The sequence below is a fragment of the Haplochromis burtoni genome, unplaced genomic scaffold, assembly GCF_018398535.1.
Source record: "Haplochromis burtoni strain Fernald_Lab_line unplaced genomic scaffold, NCSU_Asbu1 Contig_88, whole genome shotgun sequence".
Taxonomy (NCBI): domain Eukaryota; kingdom Metazoa; phylum Chordata; class Actinopteri; order Cichliformes; family Cichlidae; genus Haplochromis; species Haplochromis burtoni.
In genome coordinates this window covers 742,376-749,116 of record NW_024582449.1, presented here as the reverse complement: position 1 = coordinate 749,116, position 6,741 = coordinate 742,376, and the positions used below count along the sequence as shown (strand labels likewise).

Here is a 6,741-nt window from a genome sequence, read left to right as displayed (position 1 = left end):
TGTCTGTGGCTGAAGCCATTAAGTATTTCTCTTTATTGCAATGTGTGTGTGTGTGTGTGTGTGTGTGTGTGTGTGTGTGTGTGTGTGTGTGTTGTGTGTGTGTGTGTGTGTGTGTGTGTGTAGACTAGAAGATGTCAACAAGTGTAAGTAAACTTGGGTGGCTGCGCCTCATTAAAATAAGTCATTGTGCAGCAGCAAAATTGCTGTAATATCTTCATAATCAAGGTATTTTTTTCCCACGGGCTTCTTGTTAATGTTTTGAAGACCCGTTCCCTTTTGAATAAGGGCTGCTTTCATCCAGGCACGGCGTTTGTGCCACTGCTGAGAGATCCTGCGTTTCGGGGCTCAGAACAACTCCGGATTTGTTGTGAAAGAGTTAAATAGCAGGGAATGTTTAAGGAGAAAATACGCATTTAAAAGAGTCTTTCTGCTCCCTTAGAAAAAATAAAAAATAAAAAAAATTATATATATATAGAAGAGGGAGTGAGACAGAGGAGATCAGTGAGGGAGAAAAGTTGATATCGGGAGTTAACTTTCAATTTTGCTCGCCTCTTATAGTTTGCAGCCCGGATTGCTTACGTTTGCTTTAATCCCATTCTTTGTTGAATGACAGTTACTATTCTCCTGTTTGGGTTGAGGGTGAGCCTGTGCCTTTTTTTCTTTTCTTTTTTTTTTGCGTGCAAGTCCAGCACTCACTGGCTCACTCGCACTCAAAGAGATGTTGGTCTGAATGTGGCACGCCTCAATAGAAAATTTAAAAAGAAATATTCCCCATTCAAGCGGATCCACGGCCAAGCATTTGGTTTTGTTTGGTTAAGGCCAGGCGAGACTGGAACTCTCCAATAAAAATAAATCTCAAATTAATTATGGCCTAGAGCGAGGGGCCAGACAGTTCGTGCTTATATGTGCTGCAGACTCCACTTTTTGCCCTCAGTATTTTGACTCGAGCTGTCTTTTAGCCCCAGAGAAGGAATGATCTGAATACAAGTCTGCATTCTAATAAGCAGCAACCCCAACAGACTCGCATGGACCGGGACTATTTCTTCGCTGAAATAACACTCTGAGAACAGTTGTGTTTCTCACAACACTCAGTGGCCCGCTTTATGTATTTCCCACTTCAAGAATAGCCAAATGGGGTTTCCAGGTGCACACCATTGGGCAAAGAGTAGCGAACTCGTGTTTAAAAATTGTTAAAGAATAATCTTCATATATATATATATATATATATATATATATATATATATATATATATATATATATATATATATATATATATATATATATAGTATATATATATATATATATATATATATATAGGAGTGATTTATCACTCCTTTCACAGACTGTTTGTCTTCGCTCCATAACCATATTACTCAATTGAACTCATTAACTAACTGTAAATCACAAATCTATAAGACAAATCTCAGCAGATCCTTCTATAAGCTAAAGAAAAAGGATGGGCCTAACAATTGAAAAGCTGCAGAACATAAACTCACCATAGTGTCCGCCCACCTCTGGCTCGTTGCCCCAGCGGAGAGACAGAGGAGCTACTGGCTCGTGGTGTAAGAAGAAATGTCTGGCTGTCTAGTTCCAGCGTCAAGCCAGATGTTCTGTGGTTCGCTGTGTAAACCAACTTGCATTTGTTTATTGGCCTTCCAAAATGTTTGTTACCACAGTATTCATTATGATCTATGTAGATTCTGCCACCACCAACCCCCCAGTCTTCTTGATAAATCAGAGTGGCAGGTAGGTTATGGCCTTGAATCAGAAGGACATGTTGTTAACTTCCAAAATCACTTATTTTATTTTCTTTTAAGCAGGAGGGGGGGGGGGGGGGGGGGTTGCATCATTTGATAATGTCCTGGAAATTTGCAGCTCTGTTTCCAAAGATATTTCGTTTGTTTATGGTACCTAAACTGATTTTGGCACCACAGCGGGATGAGTGTATTTTTATTAATGGAAAGTGACATAAATCCAAAGATGCACATCACACACTGGTGGGATGGAGTGTTTGAAGAGATCTGTTTCTTTATTGCTGATCATAAAACCTTATAGTAAGTCACTTGCTCAAGGTCGCAGCTTAAGTACTTCTTTAATTTCCCCCCTTTATCACCAGTCTCCCAACAACAAAAAATTGAAAACCTTAGACTTTGGAATGTATAAGAATAACAAAAAACAACCCAAGCCAGTCACTGAAGAGTTAAACAAGGTGTCTCCCTTAATTACACGAGTCTGAACTGGCCTCAGGCAGGAGAAGCCTTGACCCTTAGCAGGATCCAGATGTGGTGGTCCCAAGGGTGGGGGCCCACAGCTTCACCAGACCCCCAAGCCGAGAGCAGACAGGCCGGCCCTGCTGCCAGTCTTCGCTGGCAGCAGCTCCCAGCTTCTTTTTTGTGCACACTGAGGCCGATCCTCAAAGCGAAACCAGCCCTCAAAATCACAAGAATATTCATAATCATTATTATCTTAATTACACCGTAACCAGGTGCATTCAGTTTAGCAAAGAAAGTCTCTCATTTTATTTTATTTTGTACTCAGACTCCTGCAATTGCGCAACCTTGGTTAAGGTGAACATTTTAAAGGCTTCTAAAGTTAGTTACCCGTTTTGTTGGATGTAAATGTGTCCCGTCTTTCAGAATTACCAAATGTAGTGTTATTAGTCTGCTCATATTCAGACCTGGTTACTCGTCTAGCATGTGCCTGAAATTGGGTCTAAATTGATGAGGAGGAATTTCGTGGGGTAAAAGAAGAGGAAATATATGTGGGGGTGGGGATCTGGGGTTTCTTTTTTAGACTTAAGCAAACATGGAGTAAAACAGAAAGTTTGGAGTTTAAAAAGCTATGATTAAAATGACAAAAACGTAAATATATCGAATAATAATAATCATTTTTAGTGGGCTTATGTTGATGCATTCTGAGCTTCATCCTTTTAGCCCTGTGCTGAACAGCAGACGCACACGTGTAGCCCAGACCCTTAGATTTTAGTGCGGTTGGAGCTAAATGCTTGGATTTTATTAATGGTGTCTCAGGGAAAAATAGAAATCCACAAAAGGCTTCATAGAAAAAAAAATGAGTTTACAACAATTCCTGTCAGAGGTGTTCAGGTTGCTCTCCTTATTTGATTTAGAGCTACATCGAACCTAGTCAGATGTTTCCAACATCTGTCTAGGTTCAAAGACAATGTTTATTTAATGTATCACTTTAACTATGTATATAATAAACATTATTTTATTTTTTATTTTTTTTAAAGAGAGAATAGGCTGATTTATAGAGAATCGGAGGTAGTGGCCAGATGTAAGTCTGAAGTGTAGGCGTTAACCAAAAGCGCTCTAAAACATGCAATCGCATAACTTAGATTGTCCGGCGACAGTAAAACCCCTTTCCACAAAATCTCAGTCAAATATGAGCAGGAATAATTCATAAGCCGGAGAAATAGTAAACCATTCCACACCATATGTGGCATTACTGGGAAAGCAAAACACACAACACAATTTTACTGCAGGCTACACAGCAATGGCTGTGCACAACGCAGGCAGCCATCCTGTAAATATTTCCGACCAGAAAAACATAACAGCGGAGCGAACACTCAATTGTTTTCCCTGCTTATCTCTCTGGGACAGTATCCTGCTTTTTTGAAGGCAGGGCTTTCGGTGACACACAGCTTCCTTCTCAACCTTCTCAACAGTGGTGACTTCACTTCCCAAATTTAGAGGAAAGAAAAAACGCAATCCGGTAAAAGTGTCTCTTTCTCTCCGCCACATACCGGGGACTGGAATTAATTCAGGAGCGTGTCATGTTTGGGGTATCGTCCGGGTCCGCTGAAAATTGCGCAAAATGGACGGAACTATTAAGGTAAGGGTGGAGAACGGGGTCTATGACTTTGTGGGAGACTGCTTTTTTTCGAAGTTGAGCCTCCTTTTTTTTAAGCAATGGTTTGAAATACTCATCTGTGTCGTCTGTGAGCTGGGATCTCCAGTCAGGCAAAGATGAGCGGCTTTTTTCTGTCGGTCTGAAAGCGGGTAACCCGATTTCCTTCTTCTTTCTTTGAAAGTATCCTTCTCGCTTTTTGTATATACATATATATATATATATTATCTGACTGGTTGCGAGGGCACTGCTGTGGTGTGGATTCGAGGCTAAATCAGAGATCACCCTTTGGATTTGGGGGACCGAGCGCATAATTACGCGCGTCTGGAAAGGCACAAAGGAGCGATGAATTGTTTCATACAAACCCATGTAGACTGTACTTTCCTGTAGTCATAAGTAATACTTGTGTTCAGCGATTTGGTTTAGTCTGGGCAGCGGGGGCTGAGCAATAGCCATGACTGGATGTACCGCTGGATAGATGTGTCGAGCTGCGCAACAGTGGTGTGGCACATCGCCCGGCTCGGTACGAAGATCTCGTCTAGGTTAAAAACTCTGACGGCTTAGAATTTACCACAAAAGAAGAAGAATCACATTCCTCCCTGTATTTCTGTTGGTTGTTGTTTCTGTTATCCCCTCCGCTGCCGGACAGGGAGATTTGTGAAAGTGTAAGGAAGGCTGTCATACGGTTACTTCACACAGTAACTGCACGGTTTGCGACACTCTAAACCGCAAACCTTCACAACGATACCTTGGCTTGCTCCTCGTGCAGTTACACAACTATTTTGAAATGGTGCTGCTGCTGGTTGAGGTGTGTGTGTGTGTGTGTGTGTGTGTGTGTGTGTGTGTGTGTGTGTGTGTGTGTGTGTGTGTGTAAGACTAGAAGATGTCAACAAGTGTAAGTAAACTTGGGTGGCTGCGCCTCATTAAAATAAGTCATTGTGCAGCAGCAAAATTGCTGTAATATCTTCATAATCAAGGTATTTTTTTCCCACGGGCTTCTTGTTAATGTTTTGAAGACCCGTTCCCTTTTGAATAAGGGCTGCTTTCATCCAGGCACGGCGTTTGTGCCACTGCTGAGAGATCCTGCGTTTCGGGGCTCAGAACAACTCCGGATTTGTTGTGAAAGAGTTAAATAGCAGGGAATGTTTAAGGAGAAAATACGCATTTAAAAGAGTCTTTCTGCTCCCTTAGAAAAAATAAAAAATAAAAAAAATTATATATATATAGAAGAGGGAGTGAGACAGAGGAGATCAGTGAGGGAGAAAAGTTGATATCGGGAGTTAACTTTCAATTTTGCTCGCCTCTTATAGTTTGCAGCCCGGATTGCTTACGTTTGCTTTAATCCCATTCTTTGTTGAATGACAGTTACTATTCTCCTGTTTGGGTTGAGGGTGAGCCTGTGCCTTTTTTTCTTTTCTTTTTTTTTTGCGTGCAAGTCCAGCACTCACTGGCTCACTCGCACTCAAAGAGATGTTGGTCTGAATGTGGCACGCCTCAATAGAAAATTTAAAAAGAAATATTCCCCATTCAAGCGGATCCACGGCCAAGCATTTGGTTTTGTTTGGTTAAGGCCAGGCGAGACTGGAACTCTCCAATAAAAATAAATCTCAAATTAATTATGGCCTAGAGCGAGGGGCCAGACAGTTCGTGCTTATATGTGCTGCAGACTCCACTTTTTGCCCTCAGTATTTTGACTCGAGCTGTCTTTTAGCCCCAGAGAAGGAATGATCTGAATACAAGTCTGCATTCTAATAAGCAGCAACCCCAACAGACTCGCATGGACCGGGACTATTTCTTCGCTGAAATAACACTCTGAGAACAGTTGTGTTTCTCACAACACTCAGTGGCCCGCTTTATGTATTTCCCACTTCAAGAATAGCCAAATGGGGTTTCCAGGTGCACACCATTGGGCAAAGAGTAGCGAACTCGTGTTTAAAAATTGTTAAAGAATAATCTTCATATATAGAATATATATATATATATATATATATATATATATATATATAATATATATATATATATATATATATATATATAGATATATATAATATATATATATATATATATATATATATATAATGGAGTGATTTATCACTCCTTCTACAGACTGTTTGTCTTCGCTCCATAACCATATTACTCAATTGAACTCATTAACTAACTGTAAATCACAAATCTATAAGACAAATCTCAGCAGATCCTTCTATAAGCTAAAGAAAAAGGATGGGCCTAACAATTGAAAAGCTGCAGAACATAAACTCACCATAGTGTCCGCCCACCTCTGGCTCGTTGCCCCAGCGGAGAGACAGAGGAGCTACTGGCTCGTGGTGTAAGAAGAAATGTCTGGCTGTCTAGTTCCAGCGTCAAGCCAGATGTTCTGTGGTTCGCTGTGTAAACCAACTTGCATTTGTTTATTGGCCTTCCAAAATGTTTGTTACCACAGTATTCATTATGATCTATGTAGATTCTGCCACCACCAACCCCCCAGTCTTCTTGATAAATCAGAGTGGCAGGTAGGTTATGGCCTTGAATCAGAAGGACATGTTGTTAACTTCCAAAATCACTTATTTTATTTTCTTTAAGCAGGAGGGGGGGGGGGGGGGGGGGGTTGCATCATTTGATAATGTCCTGGAAATTTGCAGCTCTGTTTCCAAAGATATTTCGTTTGTTTATGGTACCTAAACTGATTTTGGCACCACAGCGGGATGAGTGTATTTTTATTAATGGAAAGTGACATAAATCCAAAGATGCACATCACACACTGGTGGGATGGAGTGTTTGAAGAGATCTGTTTCTTTATTGCTGATCATAAAACCTTATAGTAAGTCACTTGCTCAAGGTCGCAGCTTAAGTACTTCTTTAATTTCCCCCCTTTAT

General features: G+C 40.8%; 1 protein-coding gene across 3 annotated transcripts in view; it reads left to right on the top strand.

The window, feature by feature from the left end:
* fli1 (Fli-1 proto-oncogene, ETS transcription factor) overlaps window positions 1-6,741 on the top strand; it is a 34,125-nt gene that overhangs the window by 2,635 nt on the left and 24,749 nt on the right. The window lies entirely within an intron of this gene.